Genomic DNA, 25,842 nt, shown 5'->3' with positions numbered 1-25,842 from the left:
CCAAAAAGGTGGGACCTGCTTCTGGCCAGAAACGTTAAGACCATTCCTTAAGATTCTTTAACAAATTTTCCTTGATATCTCATTTTCAGTGTCAAGAGTGTTATTTTTTTTTAAACATTATTTAGCATAGTGCCTAGCACATAGTAGGGAATTAATAAGTGTTTACTGATTTATTGATTGACAGATACTCCTATTTTGTGGCTAGATGGAGCTGGAGACGTGAAAGACAAGATAAAAACAATCAAAACAATTGCTACCTTTAAAGAAATTCATTCACTAAGGGAGATGACAGGTACACTTTGAATCCTAAATCCCAGTCTGCAAGGGACCTCAGTAGTCCAATCTCTTCATTTCACAGATGAGGAAACTAAGGTCTAGAAGACTGTTATTTACTCAAAGTCTTATAAGTAGTACTTATAAGGAATGGAATTTGAACCCATTCCCAACTACCAGCTCTTTCTGTTGTATATACAAAGTAAGGATATGGAAAATCTATTTAAAATAAAGATAAGGCTATTTTGGTGGGAGAAGCCATTAGTAGTTAGGATTGGGAAGAGGGTATGAACCTCACTTAGGAAGTGTTGAACTGAGAGTTGACAGATACTAGGGATTCTAAGAGTGGATATGAAGAAGTGTATTCCAATTATGGGGAATATCTTGCAAAGAAATGTAAGATAGGATATTATGTGGGAGACCCGGCAAGAAAATCACTGTGACTAAACTAGCATGTATATGAAGAATAAAATTGCCTACTAGGAAAGGGCAAAGATTATGGCAACCTCTGTAAAAAACTTTTCCAGTTCTCCCTTTCCTCCCTTTTAGTGAATTACTTTATATATAGATAAATATAGATATATTGATATATTGATATATATTGATATCATAAGGATTTGCCAAAAAAAAAAAAAAAAAAAAAAAAAATACCATGAAGATCATAGCAATAAGAATACCCTTAATAGCAAAGTGTCAGAATTTAAATTCTGGAAGCCTTTGAATGAAAGGATGAAATTCATTTTGTTTTGTTAGTAAGGAAGTACCTTCATTTGAGTCTTCTATTAAGGAGGGATTTGCCTATGGTGAAAGGAAAGCTATGAAAAGATTGAGGAGATAGATTCCCCACAATTGATCAACCCTGTTATAAACTCTAATAATATAGACGAAGCTTAGTTTCAAAATCACAATCTGTCACAAAGTTGTAGAAGAGGTAGATTTATCTAACAAGTACTGATAAATTTAAGTCTTGTGAAAAAACATCACAGAAGGCTTTCTATGAACAGAATCTCCAGTGCTGTCTCATTAGGACATTCCATTACTTCTGCAGTTGGATCTCAGTATCTCAGGATCATGGAAGGAAAAAGAGGCAGAGAGGTCTCCAGTTCTTTTTTTTTTTTTTTTTTTTTTTTATTTAATAGCCTTTTATTTACAGGATATATACATGGGTAACTTTACAGCATTAACAATTGCCAAACCTCTTGTTCCAATTTTTCACCTCTTACCCCCCCCACCCCCTCCCCTAAATGGCAGGATGACCAGTAGATGTTAAATATATTAAAATATAACTTAGATACACAATAAGTATACATAGGTCTCCAGTTCTTAATGCTTTCCTTTATCCTTTTTATTATTTTATGTGTACATTGTTGATATGGAATAGGAACTTTAATCAGTCCATCAAACCTCCATTATAAGAACTTTAATCCATTCAGACTGTTACATAGTCACACTGAGATAGACCAACTCCAGAGACTTTCTTGATTAGCATATCTAAAACAGACATAGTAGAAAGCACGCAAGGGAATTTTTGATCACCGGGACCTTCCCTAATTCCTCCCCAAACTCCTCCCTAATTCCTCCCTTCCTCTCTAGACCCTGCTCTTGCTTCCTTCCCCTTCTTCAAGCCTCCAACTTTAAAGGTCCTAATTACCAGTAGCATCTTGCTTAATTATATATGTTCAGCTTAGCTGGATCATCTTTGACTTAGCCAGTGAGCTGTTTCATGTAATAAATGGCATTTTTGTGGTTGTGATAAATGTCTCCTGTGAGTTTATCACATTTGTGAACCTCTCTCCCTTATAGGTACTTCATTTAAATATCTTCACTGTTGCTCAAATAAACATGTTGAACATGACTCCTCCATTAGACTGTGATCTCCTAGAGAGCAAAGAGTATTTTGTTTTGTTTTGTTTTTCTTTCTTTGCATCCCCGGTACTTAACACAGATGTTGCTTTTCAGTTGTTTTTCAATTGTGTTTGATTGTCACTCCATTTAGGTTTCTTTTGTCAGAGATACTGGAATGATTTGCCATTTCTTTCTCCAATTCATTTTTTACAGATGAGGAAACTGAGGCAAACAAGGTTAAATGACTTGCTCAGAGTCATATAACCAATAAGTATCTGAGGGCAAAATTGAATTCAGGAAGATGAATTTTCATGGCTCCAGGCTTAGCACTCTATCTACTATGCCATCCAGCTGCACCTAGCCTGGCAGATTTGACTGTTCATCATGTCTGACTCTTCGTTACCCTGTGGACCGTTCTGTCCATCTGTTTTCTTAGCAGAGATACTGGAGTGATTTGCCATTTCCTTTTTCTAGTGCATCATCAGGGCAAACAGACGTTGACTTAGCCAAGATCACACAGCAAGTAAATATCTGAAGTCTGATTTGAACTGGGGTCCTCCTGATTCCAGGTCCAGTACTCTATTTAATATGCTACCTAGCTATATTAACCTGGCAGGTAACAAATGTTGAATAAATACTTGTTGCCTTGCCTTGTCTTGCCAGCAAAGTCAGATTTCAACAATGATAGCCCAAGGTTTAAGACCCAAAGCCCACATGGGAAGCATTAGAAGGGAGGAGGAAGCACATACCTTCCCCAGGTTGGTAACTTGGCACAAAACCTTAGTTGTACCAGCATAATTAGGATTCTAGAAAGGATATTGGAATTGGAGGTGGAGGACCTTTCTAGGAATTCCTACCTCTGCAACCTTGGACATATTATTTAATCTCTCAAAGATCTGTAAACTAAAAAGGTTAGCTAAGAGTCTCGAAGGTACCCTTCAAAATCTGAAATTTTATATGAGTGATTCTTATCTTGTTAGATTTCTCATATCTAATCAAGACATTCATGTCCTGTGGCTAGAAACACCCCAGCTTCTAGAAGTCACATAAAGTAAACTGTTAAATAATGAGTGGCATAAATATTTAAGCATTGGGGGATTCAGAATAACTTTGATTATTAACCTGACTATCTTGCTGAGGGGTAAATACTTTAGATCTGCAGATCAGAGACTGAAAAGCTCTTTGATGGTTTTGACTTTAGTGTGAGAAATAGCAGGATTAGTTGGAAAGCTTTACCCAGAAGGCACACAGTCAAATCGTGCCTGGCTTTAAGAGGAAGATGCTCAGTGGCTCCAGCTAGAGACAGTTCTGGGCAACATTCTATGACTTGGTTACTTGTGTCATATTGTCATTGATTCCTGCGAAGATTATTATAATACAGATAATTTCTTATATAATTATTAATTAAATAATATAATTATTATGACAAGAGAGGCAAAAATGGTTGGAGGTTGTTGGGGGTTGCCACATAGGCCAGTAGAACAGAAAACAACTTGACCAAGATTATCTTTACATTTAGAGAGGTCTCAGTTTAAGTATGACCAAGTCATAACAAATCCTGGCATTATATCAACCATGAATCGGTGCTTGGAAATGATAGGATGTAAGAAGAATGCTAACCCCGTCTATGTCAGTGCCCCGAGACAGAATTCCATTCACCCCATAATCGTTATTGCTTTGTTGGCAGCTAAATCATGAAAGGTGGGAAAGAAACTCTCATTTTAAACTATTCTTAGCCTACTTTATGTCCTGTGATACCTCTAAGAGTCTTTGTGTTTTGTTATTTATACTGGCTGGTAGGAGCATAGCATTAAGCAGAATATAATTCTTGCACAGACTAGGGAGAGCTGAGGAGGAAGCAACAGAAGTACCCCTTCCTAGATCAGCTCCCTTACTTCTCCCTTTCTTCTTGTTTCCCCCAGTTGAAAGGTTACTGAAGAACCCTCCTATTTGTCATGATATCAACCTGTGCCATTTTACTCACCTTTCACTTTTTTGATCAGTATTAAATTTTTTTTCCCCAAAAAGCTTATTACATAATATTTATGTTACAAGACATATACATAGAACATTCATATATATATTCCCTTACCATATAAACATGGATATTCCATTGACAAACATTTATTGAGCATTTACTATGGGTAAGACACTCTATTAGGAACTGTAGGAGGTAAAATCACTGGACCTGGAGTCAGGAAGATCTGAGCCCAAAGCTGGCCTCAGATACTTACTAGCTGTGCAAATCGCTTAACCCTCTCTACCTCAGTTTTCTCATCTGTAAAATGGGAATAATAATGGCACCTTTTAGGGTTGTTATGAGGATCAGATGATATAACACAAGTAAACCTCATAGTTTTATAGAAATGCTCAATATTACTGATATATATGTGTGTATACATATTTATGTATATACATAAATATATATATATATTTATATACCAAAGAAATATAATAGAGCATCCTATATCTCAAATTGAGAAATATTAATATTTGCAAGTAATGAGTTCACACACGCACAGATATTCACACTGTGTGAATATGTACACATACTTATATGGGCACATGTTTTATATATATATATATATATATATGATATATACAGCATATATATAATGCTCATTATTACCATTATATTACTGTTATATATATGTATATATATTGAAGAAATATAATAGAGGATCCTTTGTCTCAAATTGAAAAAGATTAACCTTTGCAAGTAATGAGTTCACACATACACATAGACATTCACACTGTGTGAATATGTACACATACTTATATGGGCACATTTTATATGTATATGTATATCATATATACAGGGTATAAAATGAACACATATGTATATATACAGATATAAGTATATATATACAGCATTTATTGTATTTTTGAATCTTTAAAGTCAATAAATCAGTAAACATATATTAGTGCTTAAGATATGTCAAGTACCTTTCTAAGGACTGCAAAAACAGTTCCTACCTTCAGGAACATACATACATTCTAGTGGTTTCAGTTGACCAGTGAGTATAGAATCCATATTGCAAAGGATTTAGAAGAGAGTGAGACATAAATAATAATTATTAAAAAATTATTATATACATATAATTTTAGATAGATATAGATAGATGAGTGGATATATGGATAGAGATAGGTAGAAAGATAGTAGATAGATAGTAGATGGATGGATGGATGGATGGATGAATAATAGATAAGATTTTAAGATTTATAACAGTTTTTTTTTTCACAAATATAAATGTTATCTCCATTTTAAAGATAAGAAAACTGAGATTAACCCGTTTGTACGGGTAATAAGTGACAAAGCTTTGGCTTGAACTACAACCCACTCTGCCTTGTATCATTAATTACTCAATAAAAAAATTGCTCAAGGAATTCCAGTAATTCTTGGCTGACTGGCCTGGAGTGACCAAGGGCTTCTTGGAAGAGGATGGACTCCATTTTTCCTAACAGGATTTAAATAGCCCATGCTGAGGGTAGGCCGGCAGTCCAAAGCAGCTCAGCATCTCTGAGGGAATGTTAGGGGTGGGAGTGCCTCAAAGGCTGAGAAAAGGGGAGAATCACGTCCTCCTTCTTGGCGTACTGGTGTCCGTATTAATTATTGCAATCTGTGGAGAGCCCTTCCTTTTCAGCCAGGAATAAACAAGGCTGGGAGAGAAGAGGAGTCTCTGGGACATGTTATTTTTATTTTGAGTACGTTCTGCCGGGACCAGGGTAAAAATGGTGCTCCATCTGGCCCACCCCTCTGCCAAGCAGGAATGATTGATGCCTTTGTGGGGGAGGCTGGGACTGGGAACACAGTGGGGTGCCTCTAACAACAACTCAGTCCTTTCCCTTGGCACTCAGCCTTCTGGTGGAGGATCTAGAAACATTTTATGTTGAGTACTGAATTTGGGCCTAGAGCTATGGGCCTATGAGTAAAAGTACATCAGGAGTTCTTGCCTTCCTTCCCAACTGTGCCAGCTGGGTGACCCAAAGGCAGCTAGGTGGGGCAGTGGATAGAGTGCCAGTCCTGGAATCAAGAAGACCCGAGTTCAAATTTGGCTTCAGACACTTGCTAGCTGTGTGACTCTGGCAAGTCACTTAATCCTCAGTCTGCCTCAGTTTCTTCATCTGTAAAATGATCTGGGTAAGGAAATGGTAAACCACTGCTAAAGAAAAGCATATATGGGGGCATGAAGAGTTAGATAGGATTGAAACGATTGAATAATAACAACTCCTCCAAAACCACACACACATTCTGGAATCTCATTTTGTGTGAAATCCTCCTGCTGGTCATTTCTCAGCCAGAGTACTAATCTCATCTTGATTCTTTATCTTGGCTGTGGATGACTATTCCACTCTAATGAAAAAGCATTATTTTTCCTAGAGTAATTAGTCAAGACAAATAGGAGGTGCAGCCCTGAAGTCAGGAGGACCTGAGTTCAAATTTGACCTCAGACACTTAACACTGTTATGTGATCCTGGGCAAGTCACTTAACCCCAATTGCCTCAGCAAAAAAAAAAAAAAAGGAAAAGAAAGAAATTAGTCAAGCAGAACCTGCATCATCATCAACAAAATGAGGGTTCAAATCTGGTCCTTGCCTTAGGGTAATTATATAACCCTTAGCATTTCATCGACTTTAATTTTTTAAATTTAATTTAAATATTTTGTTGAAAACAATATTGAACATCAATTCAACCTCCTAGTTTAGTAAGCATTTACAATTAAATTAATTTCAATAAATAGGATGGAAGCTTTTGTATATCATCTACTCTGTATACTGTGCTAAGGATTTAACAGGTATTATCTCATTTGATTTTCACAGCAACCCTGGGAGGTAGGTGCTCTTAGGATCTCCATTCTATAGTTGAGGAAACTGAGGCAGACAGAGTGGCCCGGGGTCACACAGCTACTAAGTGTCTGAGGTTACATTTGGACTCAGACTTTCTTGATTCTAGGCCCAGCATTTTATTCACTGCACCATGTAGTTACTCTTTTTATATTCATCCATTGGAGTATGAAACCAATCCTGGGCTGGCTTTCTAGAATGCATTAAACAGGAAGAAATTTTTTGTACAGTACGGAGTCAAGGGGAAATGCAAAAAAAAATAAAAATAAAAATAAAAGGGACATGAAGTGTGAGAGGAAGACTAACTAGCAGGCTATTTCAACAATCTAGATACTACTACCACTACCACCACCCCACAACCACTACCAGCACTACAATAACTACTACTACTCCTCCTCCTACTACTACTACTAGCTAACATTTATATAACATTTAGCATGTGTCAGGCATTGTGCTAAGTGCTCTACAGTTATTCCATTTGATCCTCACAACAATCCTGAGAAGTAGTTACTATTGTGATCCCATTTTACAGTTGAGGAAACTGAGGCAAACAGAGGTCAATGACTTTCTCAGAGTCAGACAGCTTATGTCTGAGACTAGATTTGAACTCAAGTCTTTTTGACTCTAAACCTAGCATTGTATCCACTTCACCACCTAGCTGCCTCTAAGCACCAGCATTGTGATAGTATCAGAGAAGGAAAGGGTGCTGTTTTCTTTTTCTTTTTTTTGAAGTTTTTTATTTTCAAAACATATGCAAGGATAATTTTTCACCACTGACTCTTGCAAAAACTTGTGTTCCAATTTCTCCTCTCTCCCCCCTCCTTCCCCTAGATGGCAAGTAATCTAATGTATATTTAACATAGTAAAAAAAATATGCAAATCTAATATATGTATACATATTTATACAATTACCTTGCTGCACAAGAAAAATCAAATCAAAAAAGGAAAAACGAGAAAGAAAATAAAATTCAAGCAAATTACAACAAAAAGTGGAAATGTCATGTTGTGATCTACACTCAGCCCCACAGTCCTCTCTTTGGGTGCAGATGGCTATCTCCATCACAAGATCATTGGAACTGGTCTGGATCATCTCATTGTTGAAAAGAGCCACGTCCATCAGAGTTGATCATCTCATAGTCTTCTTGTTGCCATGTATAATGATCTCCTGGTTCTGTTCATTTCACTTAGCATCAGTTCATGTAAGTCTCTCCTACCCTCTCTGAAATCATCCTCCTGCTGGTCATTTCTTACAGACCAATAATATTCCATAACATTCATATACCATAACTTATTCAGCCATTTTCCAACTGATAGGCATTCCCTCAGTTTCCAGTTTCTAGGCACTACAATAAGGGCTGCCACAAATATTTTTGCATGTGTGGGTCCCTTTAAGGATGACATTTTCAAGAGATGTTACAAACAATAATTCAACAGGTATCTGCAATAGATTGGATATTGAGGGTGTGTGAGAGAAGTATAGAGAATGACATTTAGTTTTTGAGCCTGGAGATCTGGAAGGATGGCTGTACTCATGACAGTAACAGGGAATTTTGGAAGGCAGGAGGACTTGAAGGAAAAAATAATGAGTTCATTCATGGACATGTTGAGTTTAAAACACTTATAGGACATGTAATTTGAGATATCTTATAGACATTTGGAGATATGAGACGATATCAGAAGAGAGGTGAGGGCTTGATAAGAAGATCTGGAATCAGCATAGAGATAGATGATAAAAGGCAGCCAGAGGGTGCTGAACTTTTCCTGAGTTCAAATCTGGCCTCAGACACTTAACTAGCTGGACAAGTCATTTAACCCTATGTGCCTCATTTTCTTCTTCTGAAGAATGGAGAAGGAAATAGTAAATCAGTAACTTTGCCTAGAAAACCCCAAATGGGGTCACAAAGAGTAAGGACTGAAACAACTGAACCACAAAGAAATGATCATTGAATCTATTGGAGCTAATGAGATCACCAAGAGAGACAATATAATGAGAGAAGAGAAAAAGCTGCCTGTCTTCATCATTTGATTAATCAATCAGAACCAGTTATTGAAGGCCCATGAATGACCCATTCTCTCCACAGTTTGTACATTAGCATGATTCTTTTGGAAACGGCTCCTAGTATGCTTCATGTGGAGAGTTCTTGGCAGATACTACTCCCCCTTACACAAAGTATTACAGATCACAGACCAAATGGAAATTGTTATCTGGTTCAGTGTTCTTATTTTACAGATAAGGAAATAGAAGCCCAGAAAATTTGACGAATTTGCCCAGGGTTCCATAGGTAGTAAGTGATAGGGGATGAGGCCAAATATGACTTCAAATTCACTAAAGTTTGTATCACACTGCGTTTCCCAGGTTGCCAATTTCTCTGTATTTGTGTAAACCTCTGGAAAATTGAGAAATGCATGACAGGAGTTAAAGTGATGTGGGTCTGATTAGAACCTGTGGGATTTTGATTGGGAGACTGAATATCATGACCCCAGTGGGGAGGACAGTGAGCCAAAACACTTTGGTCTGACATTTAATTTTAGTTTTCACTTGACTGTGGCTGAGGAGGCAGTAGAATGGTGTTTGGGGAAAACAGATACTTCAGTGAGAGCTTTGAAAAGAGGTGAACAAAGGGGTCCTGTTGACAGGCCAGAGCTCTCCTCTGCTCTCCATTCTTCATTTTCAAAATCCTGAAGAGAATGTTTGTGGATGAAACAGAGTGAAGTTTGTTGTTTCTCTTTAGACTCAAAGAAAGGATATTAAAGATTTAACTTGCTTTCTCAATGCTTGTTACAGGCAGGCACCTGCCTCATGGTTTTCTCTAATTCTTTAAGATATTTCCTCTGATTTTTGTCTCCTATAAACTATAAATGGGGCACCTATGTGGTGAAGGAATAGAGTGCCAAGACTGGAGACCCATCTTGCTGAGTGAGACATTTAGTAGCTGTTTCATTTAACCCTGTTTTTCTCATCTATATAATGAGTTGGAGAAGGAAATGACAAATTGCTCTATTGAATTTGCCAAGAAAACCCCAATAGGGATCATGCAAAGTTGGACATGACCAAAATGACTAAATAACAACAAATAAATTGTAACTGGTAATAAATGTTCTGTGTCTCCAATCTGTTGACTAATTGAATGTAGGGTAGGGAGTTCACTGGAGGACGTTAGGGACTAGGTTGGTATGCACAGAGCTAAACAAATCAGTTTTAAGCTTCTATCCAGAATGCTAGGATTTCTTTCCTACTTGGGGGCTGAGCTGGGTTAAGATGAGCATCATCGTTTTGTTTTGTGTTTATTGACAGATATTATCTAAGCTCCTAAATAGCAGGGTTAAGATGAATCATATGACCTTTCCTTTCAGGCTAATGGAGTCTTTGGTGAGCCAGACTTAAATTGAAGATGTCTTAGTGAAGCGTCAGTCTCTGAATTAAGGGGCTGAGTAGAATAAAGGAAGATCATTACTCCTGGGTTGCCAGGTGAAAGGAGGGGACATATAGTCAGAAAATAGTGGCCCCTTCCCTACAAGAAATGGTTGAAATTCTTATGGGGAGAGAAATAAGAACCCAAGTTCTCATTTTCTCTTTCCAGCTAAGCCTTGCTGGATAGTGACCCTTTCTGATTAGATTTAGATCAATTAATGATAGAACTCAAATTTCCTCAGAAGTTGTGTGACTCATCTCCTTTCTTTAACAATCCCAGGAGAGTTAAAATGACTTGCTTAGAGTCACAAATATAATGTGTGTCAGAGCTGGCCTTGGAACCAGGTTTTCTGACTACCAAATCCATTACTCTGCTTAGTACCACAATCCCTCTTTTTTTTAATGTTAAGTTTGGGTAAATAATTCTCCAGATGAACCTACTTCTGCTCAGGTCTCAGTTTGGGAGTAGGGAAAGATCATGTCAGGGCAGAGATCACAGGATAGACTGAACCTTCCTCTTCACTGGAAAGGGACAGTTATGGAGGAATTCCAACACAGAGAGACTTCAAAGTGAGGGCAACAGTGAGGGTGGATTGGGCTAGTTAATCAAATAGACAGAATTGGAAGCAGGAGGCAATTTCAGAGCTGAGAAAACTGCGGAGACGGAGGGTCAGGGCCAGTAATGAAATTCATGTTTGAAGTAGAGGAGGAGCATAAGTATAATTTGTCATCCTTACAAACTGCATGGATGCACCCACATTTTTAGCCTAGATATGTGTGTATGTGTGTACACACATAAGTATGTGTATGACTAACATCATTCTCCCAACTCTCAAGCCCTTATCCACTGTCGTCCCTCCGGATATTGTTATCTTCATGGATTTTACAAGATAGTGAATGCACTGGTTCTCTGGAATATCGTCTCTCATTCCATCTACACCTGTTTTATATTTTCTTGATTTCTATTGTATTTTAATGGCTCCATAATCAGGTGTTCAGATCAAACTGGTTCTCTAGAGATCTTTGTGAAGTTTTTAAAGTGAGTTATGCTTTGAATACCAGCAAATATTAACAATCAGATCTTGATTTGCTGTTCTGTTGTTTGTCTAGATTTAAGAAAAAGATAGAGAAAATGTTGATAATCATATTGAATTCGAAAATGTATGTCATGCATATATTTTTCCCCCCTCTGATAACCAGCTGCTAAACATTTACCAGCATACCACTTCCTAACCCAAGGGTCTCTGGGTAAGTGTGCCAAATAGGAATTTAATTCATGAAGTGATTATATCAACAATGGAAAAACATGATGGAACCTAAGGCCACAAATAATGGAATGCAGGTATAATTATGTGAGAGATCCCATGTAATTACAGATCAACAAGCCAATTATTTTTTCCAGGAGACAGGTCTTGTGGGTGTGAGCTGTTTTCCTTCACTGGATTATGCTAATGAAGAAGCAGTTCCCACTTTGACAGATGCTTACCCCCATTCATTAAAAAGGAATACAAGAGTATATTTGAATGGCTGTTGAGTTCACTAAGTTGAACAACTTAATAAAATTCAAAGAAAAATGGTAGCATTCCAAGGGCGAGTGGAGCAAATTTAAGAATTCAATTCAACAACTATTTATTGAGCACCTACTATGTGCCAGCCACTATGCTAGGGGCTGGGGATACAAAGACAGAAGTAAAATGGTTCCTGACCTCAAGGAGCTTCCATTCTATTAGGGGGAAAATGCATGTACAGACAAATAAAGGTAAAATAAGTACAAAGTATGAGGCAATTTAGATGGAAAGGGTATTAGCAAAGAAGGAGAAATCAGAAAAGACCTCACATAGGAAATAGGACTTGAGCTGATCTTTGAAGACAGATTCTAAGAGGCAGAGACAAGGAGAGGAGTATTCATTCTAAGCATGGAGACAGCCCGTGCAAAGGTACAGATAGGAGACTGGAAAGTAGGTCAGTTTGTCTAGAGCATAGGATCTATTTTTTTCCCTAAAGGCAAGTTTCTTGAGCAGAAGATAGACATGGACAAACATGTGCTTTAGGAACATTACTGATGTTATATACAGAATATCCACTGGAGAGGAGAGATATATGAGAAGACTAAGTGGAATATTATGGCAGTTTTCCAAGTGAGAAGTGATCAGGGTTTGGCTGAATCAGGTTGGTTGTATGAATGGAAGAGATTATTTTCAAAATTGAAAGACGTTTAGGAAGAACTTACAAGAGTTGACAACTGATGCATGTCACCTGAAGGTGACATAAGAGTAGATGACGTCTCTAAAATTGGAAACTGGGTAATTGCAAAGACTGGTTGTCCTGTACTTAAAGAAGAATAAAATGACCTCACCGTGTCAGGGTCAAGTTCAGGAGACTGTACCACAAGCTGGACACATGAACATTGGGAGAGGAGATGGCTCTAAATTCCTGCACCTGTGTGCAGAGTATTGACCATTATCCTGAACCTCACATTTCCGTTGAATTACTGGAATTTTGTTTTGCTCCTAGAGCACAGCACCTTCTTCAATGTGGACATGTCATGGCAGTGATCCTTTGCCAGTCACTCTCATGTCACACAACTGATTGTAAAGTTCTTCAGAGAGACCCTGAGAGAGTCTTGGTACTACTTCTTTTGACTTCTATTTGTGCATTTGTCTTATATAATTCTCTGCAAAACAGTCTTCTGGACAAATGTACATTTAACATTCTAACCCCGTGGCCAGCCCATCAGAGCTGATAGAACTTGAGTGCTTGGCAGTTTAGCTCAGGAAAGAACCTCAGTGTCCAATACCTTATCTTGCCAGGTGATCTTCATACTCACCTGGCCCAGCACAGATATAATTTTCACAGACATACAACGAGTCAACAGAATGGTTCTGTAGACCCTCATTATGGTAGGCAGTCTAATACTTCTTTCCCACATTTCCTTTTGGAGCCTCTCAAACACAATGAGTTGGCTCTGGCCAACCTGATCATCTAGTGGATATTCCTGGAAAATATACTGCAAAGATAAATGAGGTTAGCCACAGTATTCAAAATTTTTCCATTTGCCATAACCATTGTTCCATGTATGGGTGTTGTGGTGCTGGCTGTTTTCTTGGTTGATTGTCAAGCCAAGATCAGCACAAGCAACAGAGAATTGATCTATACTCTTGCATCTCAACCTCAGAAGCTATCTTGAGTGCACAATTATTTATGAACAAAAAATCACACACCAACTCTCCCTTCCTGTTAGTCTTGGCTTGCAGCCTTTTGGGATTAAATAATTTACCATCATTGTGATAGCTAATCTTGATGCTATCTTCATCCTTATTGAGGGCATCCAATGCCTTCAACGATGTCTATGAAGACATCATAGAAAACCATGATAAAAAACTTGAAAGCAAGATTCACTCCTCTGGTGACTGGGAAAACGTGAGGGTATTGACCATTATCCTGAACCCATAAAAGTGTGCCATCATAGAATGGGGACAATCATGCTGCCGAGAAGCAATTAGGTGCTGCAGTGAATAGAATACTATCCTGGAGTCAGAAAGAGCTAAGGTCACAGTCCTTTCTCAATACATGTGCTGTTCAATTCTAGGCAAGTCAATTAATCTTTGCTACCTCAGTTTCCTCAGCTGTAAAATGGCGGTAATAATAGTACTTATCTCCTAGGGTTGTTTTGAGCTTCAAACTAGGAAAAAATGTGCAAAGCACTTAGTTAGCATAGTGCCTGCACATAATAGACAGTTAATAAATGCTTCCTTCAACAAAAATACAGAAATTAGGGATAGGAATGGATTTTAGGGGAAATATAATAAGGTCTGTTATGGACATATTGAGTTTGAGATGCCCATGAGGCATTCAAATAGAGTTGTCCAGTAGATAGTTGTTAATGAGAGACTGGTGATCAGAGAAAAGATTGATTTTTTTTTTTTTTTTTTTTTGAGATTCACCCTCATAGGGAACTCTCCAAATATAGACAACTGTTCTGTCAACTTATGGTCCTAGAGAGTGGGTCTCTCAGAGTCTAAGGAAGAGATTTGCTTATGTACACTTGGCTCCTGTATATTAAAGGTAGAAATAGAACTTAGGACTTGATTCTCAGGCTGGCTATCTAACCACCCTACAACCAACTCTCTCAGATAAAATCATTTGTTTTAATTCCAATGAATGAAATAATACTGAAACCATCGTGACATTCCCCACCCAATAACAAGAACTAGAACTGGTGTATCTTAGATCGTGCCCTTCTCTAGGGCAGAAAGTTAGACTTTTCCCTATTTCACTCAAATAGCCTTAGCCCTGAAAAGCAAAATAATGGGTCTGTGGATAGCTCAAGGATCATGGGGTCATTAGAAACGGCAGATTGCATGTAGCCAACTACATATCGTTTATAAGGAGAACCAGATGGAAGAGTAGGAATGGTTTAAGGCAGTCTATCTCCAATGGGGGTGAGGTGGGGGTGGGGTCAAAGTGCATGCCCACCTGATGGAAGCTGAGGGGCACCATCTTTGTGTTGGAGGGCTGGCGCACTGGTGAGAACAGGAATGAGCTTTGGGGCACATACTCCATTTGGACCCTGCTGTGCACATTTTCCATTTCTAATATAATTGAGAACGTCAAAGCTATTTTTCTTCTCAGGGTATTACAGACTCCCCTTATTCCTCAATGCCTACAAATATCCTCCGCTTGTTACCAATTTTCCCTCTGCCTTCCATCTTTCCCCTTGTCCGTCCCCCAAAAAGCCTCACTTGTCATTAGAATAGATTAGTGTGGAACAGCAGCAGGGAAAGGATGCCCCATGCCAACATCACTCACTCTCATTAGTATTAATGGGCCTTAATAAAAACCAAGCATGTCAGCAGCGTGGTGGGGCCTGCTGCGATCAGCTGGTGCCTGCGGAGAGTCGGGGTTGTTATACAAGGGCTCTGGCAGCGGTCTGCTGTTGGCGGGTTGATTAATAGTGGGGCTATGCAGTCCTAACTCCTCTGGTTGAGGTTAGGGGAAGGTGGGCACCCATGTACTTGTGTTGGGGAAGAAACAGAGACAGAGAGATAGAGATAGACAAAGACAGAGAGATACAGAGAGAGAGAGACAGAGACAGAGACAGAGAGAGAGAGACAGAAACAGAGAGAGAGATCAGAGAGATAGAGACAAAGACAAAGAGATACAGAGACAGAGATAGAGATAGAAAGACAAAGACAGAGATACAGAGAGAGAGAGAGAGACAGAGAGACAGAGACAGAGAGAGAAACAGAGACAGAGAAAGAGATCAGAGAGAGAGATAGAAACAGAGACAGACAGAGAGATAGAGACAGAGACAGAGAGACAGAGATAAAGAGAAATCAACTAAGTGTCATAACTGACGGGGCAGATAGATTCCTTGCTTCAATTTGGGTTCTACTTCAAATGACAGGAGATAAAGACAAGAAGATTCCTACTCTCATATAATTCAAGGATTTTGTTTTTCTAGTCATGTCTGACTCTTCATGGCCCCATTGGGGGTTTTCTTGGCAAAGATACTGAAGTGGTTTGCCATTTCCTTCTCTAGCTCACTTGACAAATGAAGAAACGGAGGTAAACAGGATAAAGTGACTTTCTCAGTAAGTGTCTGAGGCTAGATTTGAACTCAAGAAGATGAGTCTTCTTGACTCCAGATCCAGCACTTTATTCACTGTACCATCTAGCTGCTCTAGGCTTAAAGTAATAGTTGAACTTGTGATTTAGCTTACTCAAAAGGTATGTTAGAAATCGAAGAATATCACAGAGAGTATCAGTCATCAACTCCCTCATTTTAGAGAGGAGGATCTGAGGTCAAGAAGAATAAAGATATAATTAAGAAAATCCAGGTTTAGAACTCAGGTCTACTGGTTCTTAGCTCAGTGTTTTTTTCCATTACATGATGCTGAGGAATCACCACGCTGGGCAATGGCCTTTAGTATTTATGAAATCTTTCTTTATGTCTTTGGCCTAGAGAGAGTGCCTACCATGGAAAGAGAACTTTGGACCCAGAATTAGAGGACCTTAATTTCAAATTTTCTCTCTGATACCTAATACCTATGGTACTCTGGAGAAGTTCTCTAAACCTCAATTTCCTCATCTGTTAAATGAAGTAACTTCTATTTGGTATTTTAGAGTCCCTTTCAGCTCCAAATCTATGATACTGTGATTCACTTTCATGTTCTGCTTCCAATATAGGCCACTAGGGATAGAACATGGGAGGACATAGCCATTTCCCTTAATGTCCTGTTGTAATAACATTGAGATCAATATATTATGTGTCACAGGATAAATTCAACAGTGCCCCTATAATAATTGTAAAGATTGTCCTAGGGCAGCTAAAGGACAAGTGGGTAGAGCACCAGTCTCTACTCAGTCAAGGGAACCTGAGTTCAAGTCCAGCCTCAGACACTTAACACTTACTATTTGTGTGACCCTGGGCAAGTCACTTAATCCCAGTTACCCTTCAAAAAAGCAAAACGAAGACAGGATTGGCCTATTGCTGACCTTGAGTTGACACAAGTTAATGATTGTCCCATTTACACACTTACTGAGCTCCCATATACCCAATAAATGTCATTTTCATTTAGATAAGAAATGCAAGCTTCTTCTGATCATAATCAGTTAATCAAACTTCATCTGATTCGGGGATTAACAAACTTTACTAAACACATAATCCTGGAGATAAAGTTTGGACCACCACTGGTTCACCCTGAAGGTATCCCTCCCACTTAATTCCTGTGAATTTGTCCAGGAGCAATAATCAGATTTAAGGAGAGAGTCAGAGGTCTAGATTCAGGACTGTGTAATGTCCAAGCTGCTTTCCCTGTTTGTCCATAATACTGAAAGCCTAGAGGCAGCTGGGTGGAGCAGTGGCTATATATAGGATATAAGACCTACCCTGGAGTTCAAATTCAGCCTCAAATGCTTGACATTTATTAGTTGTGTGACTCTGGGAAAATCACTCGCTGCTTCACAAAGGGACAACAACAACAACAATTGAAAAAAAAAAACCCTGAATGCCTGCTTGCCTGTGATTTTCCTTTTTACTGCTGTTGATGATGGCGGTTCTTTATTCTAGAAGAAGACCAGTAACATCAGGAGGGTGATTTAAATGAGAAAGAGCTTAACAAAGTCATTTGCATCACCTTCCAATCATTAAAGTCCAATGGCAAGACTTAAGTCAACATGACTGGTGATGGCATTGGGTAACTTTGGTCCTTCTAAACGAAGGTCTTTCCCAGGACTCAGTTTGTCTGCAACAATGTCCTTCCAATGACTCATTTTCCTTAAAAGAATTGGATCACATAACTCCCTTCCTGCATTTGAATAAAATGAAAAGTGCTCTGTTTAGTTTTTTAAAACCCTCATAATAGCATCCACATCACAAGGTGATTGTGAAGATCAATTGATATAACATCCATAAGCACTTTGCAAACCTTAAAGCACCATATAAACGCTAGCTATTATTGTTGTTATCAATATCATGAGGGGTAGTTAGTTGGTGCAGTGGATAGAGGATCAGCTCTGAAGTCAGGAGGACCTGAATTCAAATCTGCACCCAGACACACATTTCTGTGACCCTGAGTAAGTCACTTAACCCCAATTGTCTCAATAAAAAATAAAAATTAAAAAAAAAAAATAAACCATTATCATTACAACCTGGCCCCAACCAATCTTTCCAGCCATAATAGACATTAGTATTCTTTCTCTCATCCTCTACAATTCAGTCAATCTGGTTTCTCTGTTTCTTACTAACAACAGTCCATCTGTTCTCTGTACCTTTACTTTGGTTATCTCCCAGACATGGAGAGTTCTCACTACTTGGGTCTGTCTCTTCCTTTAAGTCACACAGCCCAAGTACTGTTTTTTGCATGAAATATTTTCTGATCTCCTGAACTGCTAGAGCTCTTTCCTTCCAAATGCCTTCTATTTAACTAATTTGTATATATTGGTATTTATTCATTTTATGCTATATATATATATGTATATATATATATATATATATATTATGTGTTTGTGCCCCTTCCTAGAATATAATCTCGTTGCTATTAAAGATTGTTTCATTCTTTGTACTTACATCCCCATTGCCTGGCACATAGAAGGTGATAGATTGATAAATGTCAGCTATGTGATGATGGCAAGGACTTTGTATCCCATTCTATACTAGACACAGGAAGGACACAGCCCTTTAGGTCCAGTAAATTCATAAGCAACCTGGAATTTTCCTAGTGGGTTTGGGAGTGGGAGGAGAGGAAAATCTCCTATGGTTTCTGGATTTTTGCCAAGTAAAATCTATAGAAGAGGATACTTCCTTTAAGAGTGGGCTGTCACATAGGCTTACGAAGCTCACAGCTCTTCTTAAAAGAAAGGTCAGATCCAGGGCTTGCTAATACTGGTGTGGGAACGGTCCCTTAATAAGGGAATGCTAAGTTTGCAGCATTGATTGCCTCTGAGCAGTTCCTTTCCCAGGCCACAAGCGTCCTAATCATCCCACATGAAAGGAAATGTCACAGCCTCTGGAAAGGAAAATCAAAGCCCCCCCAAGGATTTCAATTCTACTTTTCTATGACAGCTCCTCTGACCTCCTGAGGGGGAGGTGGGTGTTTGAGCAAAGGGCCCTGTGGCCTTCAGGAGCCTGGGGATTTTTCAAGGGAGACCATTGTCGTGTCAAATAGCATTTCACAGTGAAAGAACTGAGAGGTCTAAGGATCATAATTGGCATTTTTAAGACGGGGGCATTGTGGGGAAAGGAGAAGGACTGTCTGTGAAAGGACCTGGGTGAGGAAAATACACCCAAGCAGACATTTGTCACCGAGCCTAGGTTTTTGTGGGGGTAAAAAAAAAAAAAAAAAAAGAAGTCATTTTAAGTAAATCTGGAGACAGTGTTGTCTTTTGGTCCCTTATGTTCTTCTTATGAAGCCCAGTATGAACCCAGGATACAGTAGGTCTTATACCCGAGAGAAATCTTCCCTGTTTTCCCTTTTTTGGTGGAGCGAAATAAAGCCTGCCTGTGGTCCTAAAGACTCCGTAAAAATTGGTATTTCCCCCCTCATTACTTCCTAATTAAACTTTAATTTAATTAATTTATTTATTTTAAATGCACATTTCTTTATGAATCATGTTGGGAGAAAAAATCAGAACAAAAGGGATAAACCGTGGGAGTGAAAAAGAAAAACAGAAAAAAGAAGTGAACATGGCATGTGTTGATTCACTTTCAAACTCCATAGTTCTTTTTCTGGATTCAGATAGCATTTTCTATCCAAAGTTTATTGGGATCACCTAGAATCACATTAATTGGTACTAGTAATGGTGGTGTACCTAGCCCTTTTAGAAGGTTGGTTTTTCCATTAAGAGGTCACAGCAGATGGAGGGATTCAGGAATATTTCTGTCCAAATCTTGTCTCAGAGACTCACTAGGTAAGTCACTGTTTTCTTGGAAAATGCAGGGTGAAAAAAACAGATGTGCAGATGATATTCTAGGCAAGTTTTGAAGATGACAGATTGCCTTTGGTACCTTTCCACCTTCCTTTACATATTATCTTACATGTCCTGACCCCCATGTACTCTCTGCTCTAAAGTTGTATAAATGTAAAATTATTTTAATTTAATTGCTATCACAAAAATTGATTTTTGTACATATGGGGACATTCTTTTTCATCAATGGTCCAGCAAGAGGATATATATATATATATATATATATATATATATATATATATGGCAAGCAGGGTTAAATTACTTGCCTAGTAATCTGAGGCCAGTACTCATATTCTCCTGACTCCAGAGCAGCTGCTCTATCCATCATGCCATCTAGCTTCCCCAAAAGGATATCTTAGGGGGAAAGAACCAATATGAGTAAGACTGTACAGGAATAACCAAGGCTTTGCCTAAATTTGCAGAATTTGCAGAACTTTCCAACTATATAAAGATAACAGAGGCAGGAAACCAGACCAAGAAATGTGTCTAAAAGCAGTATGTTTCAGCCAGAGGATCCATACGTGGCAAGGTTGAAAAGACACACTGGAAGGAGAAGCAATGAAGTCAGATGTTGTAAAAGAACCGTGTACCCACAAGGAACATTCATGGAGTGGGCCTAGAGAGGTCTCATCCCAGGACCTGCTCAGACTTGCCCTGGGCACTTCTGGGGAAAACTGTGGAAAGCCTGCCTTGCAGAAGCACATGTTCCACCCAGGCAAACTGGATCCTTGCCTCTGTCCTCTCCTGGTTTGTGTTTCCTTTCCTGAGGATCTGATCAAACTGAGCATCAATGCTGACTTGGGTATAATGACATTTGAAAAAGATCTTGTGATTTCAAGAAATTCAGAAGTCCAGGGTCTTTTTGATGAAGTCTTCAATCTTAGGTGTGTTGAATAGAAGAATTGATAAAAATTATCCTCTGAGGTAGGCAGGGGGAAGGGTCTGACAGAGATCAGTTTAGGTCCATGGTCCCACCCTTTGGGAAAGTGGTCCATTCTGAAATCCAAGTTATGTCAAACTCCTGAGAGACACCCTCTGTAGAGGTCTCCAGCACCTTGCCATGTTCTGTCAGAAATCCCAGTCATGTCCCTGAGGTTAAAATTTCCCTATGATATCTACTTATGGGCCATCCCAGACGCTGCCTTCCTTTGGGCCGGTTCACTCACTATGGCACTCTGCCTCGTGCTGCTTTTCCCCTTTCCCCTTCCGCCATGCTCCATTGTATTTCTCTTAACTCTACTATGATTCTCAATTCCACTTCTCCCCCTTAGAACTAATGAATCCTTTTAGGGTGCTAAGTCCCTTTCAGAATTTAGCCTTCTAAGGCCATGCTTAGGGGATGCTCCCTTTCTACTGGGTAATTGTGAATTCTGCTAAGGAACTTGTTTGTCCTATGATCTCCCACTCTATTTCATATTTACCATTCCTGATCTCTATTGTATCCCTTCATTTTGTCCACAATCTATTCCCCTAAATAAATCTCCCTTTTGCCAAAGAGAATGGCCACTGTGAATTCTTCACATGACTGAACCCCAATTTTTTGACACCTGCCAGTCATCATCACCACATCATGTTGATACTCCAACCACGTCACTTTGATTGGCAGCAAAGGTTGAAGAAGTCTCTAGCAACTATTTCAGTTTTTCTTGGAGAAGGTCACCATTGATAGATGAACTTGATTAAGTAATAAATATAAATAGATGCCTGATCATTGATTAACTTGACTAAAAGACTAATTGCTCCAACTAATTTTTTTGAAAATTACTTTAGATGAAAGGAGAAGAGAATTTTGAAATAAAATTTTTTTAAAATTAATGTTAAAATACATGTGACTATGCACCAATTTTTCTCAAGAAAAACAAGAGTAAAAAATGACCATTAATGAAACTCATGTAGACTTCACAAAGGTTACTTAACTTCCATCTGCCTCAGTCTCCTTATTCTGTAAAATGCACCTACCTCAAAGGGTTGTTGTGATGATTAAATTATTTGTAGATTAAACAATACTTGGAAAGAGCTTTGCAAACTTTAAAGCACACTATAAATATCAACTATCATCACCATCATCACCATTAAGACATTTGCCATGAGGGAGATAATGCAGAGCTCAGAAGAAATATGAAAAATGTCTACTCAGTAGTTCTGAAAACTGTTTCATGTTCCAATATTTATGATACAAATTATAAATAGGTTATAATAGTAGCTAAAAATTACAAGTTATGGATTGCTTAAGTCTTGTCAATACATACTGTGGAAGTTTTAACATTTCTTTTGTACGTAGTCAGTCACTCAGTAAGTATATTGTTCCAGGCATTGTGCTAGATACTAGAATGCAAAGAAAGGCAAAGAATCCTTGTTGTCTTAAGAACTCACAGTTTAATGAGGGAGACAATATACCAACAACTATGTACAAACAAGATGGTTTGTTATTGGTTAAATTGGAAATAATCTTGGAGGGAGAGCATTAAGATTAAGGAGGCCTGGAAAAGCTTCTTGCTAAAAGTCTCATCATTGTTTTTCCTTCATTTCTGAAGAGGACTGATGGGGTGATGTCTTGACTTGTGTAATTTGGATTTGTTTGGTTGACTGTTGCCCTTCATTCTCAAAGAGGACCAAAACGACATCACTATGACTTAATTTAACAAAACTGACTGGGTGTAAGGGGAATGTATGTATGACACACTTCTACATTTAATTAGCGTTAACCTTTTTTTCATTGCTCTTAAGTCTAGACAATCAACAAAATTAAATCAGGACCTCATTTGCAGCTTTTGCTGATTCTCACAATGAAAATTTAACAGTCAGCTCTGGAGAGCCAGTTTGAGCTGGCTCCAGCACATTCTTACAAAACATGACTCATATTGTGCAGTGAGCACCTTTCTATTTCCCCTGGATATGAGCCCAAATCTAAGGGATAAGTAATCCTTTCCTGGGAAAGCCAGCATTGGGACACAACCACCTAAAGAAAGTGAGAAAAAGGAGCCTTCCCCGAATCTAGCCTTTCTTATTAGAAGCTGGTTTCGCCCTGGACTTAACGTGGACTATATTTTCTTTGTGGATCCAGAGCTGAAGGGAGTGTGCGGGTGTGGCCTTAGTAAACACAGAGTGGACACAATTCTCCATCCTCTTGGGTCCAGCTCTTAATGATAGATTGATAAAGCACAATGTTAGTGGAACTGTGAAGAAACACATACATTGACATCACTAGGAGCACTGAAAACTGATATAATCTTCTTGGAAAGTAACATGGCATTATAAAATAAGAGCTATAAAACTGTTCATACTCTCTGGGATCCCATTATTTCACTACTAGGATTATACCCTAAGGATGCTAATAAAAGGGGAGAAAACAAGCTGTGTGCATAAGAATATTCATAGCATCTTTATTCATAATAGCAAAAATCTGGAGTCAACCCATGTGTCCAGTGATTTGCTGAGCAAATTGTCAAATATGAATTGAATAGCATATTATTGTGTCATAACAAATGAAAAATATGATGAAGAAATCCAGAAAGATTCATGTGAATCAACATTAAATAAGACCAACAGTATATGTGCTGCTAACTACATTTTAAAAATAACATTGCAAGAAAATCTAGAAAATCTAGAAAAAGAAAAAAGTTCAGAAAAGGACATGGCAATAAATAGGCTTCTTTTGATACTATATTGAAGTTAATACATACAACTATAAATGATGGAGTTTAACACATGATCACTTTCTATTCTTATTTTCTTGGGAGAATTTGGTTCATAATCACAAAATTTAAAGTAAAAATTTCCCCCCCAAGACATAGATTTATTTATTTTAGCATTCATTTTTAAAAAATTTTAATTTCAAAATTCTCTTCTTCCTTTAATTTAGAGCAAATTTTAAAAAATCAATAGAGGATATTGGTCTTATAGTCTAATCAATCAATGCATATATTAAGTACTTGCTATGTGCCAGGAACTATGCTAGCAATACAAACAATTGTAAAAATCAATCCTAACCCACAGGGGAACAAATTCTAATGGGAGAGAAAATATGCAAATGACAATATACACATAAGATATAGACAGTGGAAAGTCATTTCTGAAGGGAAGGGGAGAGAGATCTAGGAATGGTCTTCTGCAGAAAAAAGGTTTGGAACTAAGGCTTGATGGCAGTCAGGGAAACTCATGTAGACTTCACAAAGGTTACTTAACTTCCATCTGCCTCAGTCTCCTTATTCTGTAATTATTCTGTTAAATTCTGTCTACTCAGTAGTTCTGAAAACTGTTTCATGTTCCAATATTTATGATACAAATTATAAATAGGTTATAATAGTAGCTAAAAATTACAAGTTATGGATTGCTTAAGTCTTGTCAATACATACTGTGGAAGTTTTAACATTTCTTTTGTACGTAGTCAGTCACTCAGTAAGTATATTGTTCCAGGCATTGTGCTAGATACTAGAATGCAAAGAAAGGCAAAGAATCCTTGTTGTCTTAAGAACTCACAGTTTAATGAGGGAGACAATATACCAACAACTATGTACAAACAAGTACATAGGAAGCACAAGTAAGAAGAGAAAGCATTTGGGACATTGTTGTAAATGAGTACTTAAGGAAATCAGGAAATCCAGAATGTGGAAGACAGGAGGGAGAACTTTCAGACATGGAGGACGGCTGATGAAAAGACACACTAAAATAAGTGATGGAGTACTAAATGTCAGGAACAACAGAAAGGATAGTATTGTTGGATCTTAGAATATGTGGAGTAGAGAAAAGTGTGTTACATAGAAATATGTGATAGGGATAAATTGAGACATGTTTTAAATGTCAGAAGATCTTTTTTTTTTTTTATCCTGGAGATAATGGGGAGCCAATGGAGTTTATTGAATAAAATAATAACATGGCCAGATACACTTTTAAGTTTAGCAGACTAATGGAGAACCAATTGGAAGGAGAAGAGATCTGAATTTCCTAGGATTCTCTTGAGTCAGGAAGAATAGCTAGAAATGTGTAACTGATGAAGCCTTAATCATAGATTTGTGAAATGTCAAAGCTAGTATGTATAGGGAACTCTGTTGTATAAAGCACTTTACCCATGTAGCCTAATTTGTGATGGTAAATCCCCATTTTACAGATAGATAGGTGGAGCATTTATTAAATACTTATTTGGGGTCAAGTACTGTGCTAAACACTGGGGATAAGAGACAGTTCCTATCTTCAAGGAGTTTTCATTTAAATGGAAGAAAACAATACATCAACAGGAGCTGAAAGCAGGATAGAGGTGACCTACGTAAAATCCATTCCATAGCATAACTAGAGATGGCCAGAAGTGTAATAGATGTTTGGAGTTAAAAAAAAAAAAATAAGGTGACAGCTGGCTTATCAAAGCCCAAGATGGTTCCAAAGGTAGAATCCCATATCAGGTCTCCGGAGAAGGAGTAAAGATGATGGTCAGAATGGAGTACAGATGGCATGTATAAGAAGAGCATGATAAAGTTACAGGTGAGGAAGCTGAAACACAGAGCAGCAAGTGGCTTTCCCAGGGAACGCACACTACTAGTTAATAAGTATTAGAAGAAGGACTAAAACCCAGGACTTTTTTTTTTTTTTTTTTTTTTACTATTAGAAGAATTTTTTTTAATAACTTTTTATTGCCAGAACCCATGCCAGGGTAATTTTTTACAACATTATACCTTGCACTCACTTCTGTTCTGATTTTTCCCCTCCCTCCCTCCATCCCCTCCCCCAGATGGCAAGCAGTCCTATACATGTTAAAGAGGTTACAGTAGATTTTGGATACAACATATGTGTGCAGAACTGAACAGTTCTCTTGTTGCTCAGGGAGAATTGGATTTAGAAGGTATAAATAACCCGGGAAGAAGAACAAAAATGCAAGCAGTTTGCATTCATTTCCTAGTGTTCTTTCTTTGGATGTAGCTGCTTCTGTCCATCCTTGATCAATTGAAATTGAGTTAGATCTTCTCTTTGTCGAAGAAATCCACTTCCATCAGAATACATCCTCATACA

This window comes from Sarcophilus harrisii, chromosome 1 (genome assembly GCF_902635505.1).
Source record: "Sarcophilus harrisii chromosome 1, mSarHar1.11, whole genome shotgun sequence".
NCBI classification, from domain to species: Eukaryota; Metazoa; Chordata; class Mammalia; order Dasyuromorphia; family Dasyuridae; genus Sarcophilus; species Sarcophilus harrisii.
Note: the sequence above shows the minus strand (reverse complement) of the source record.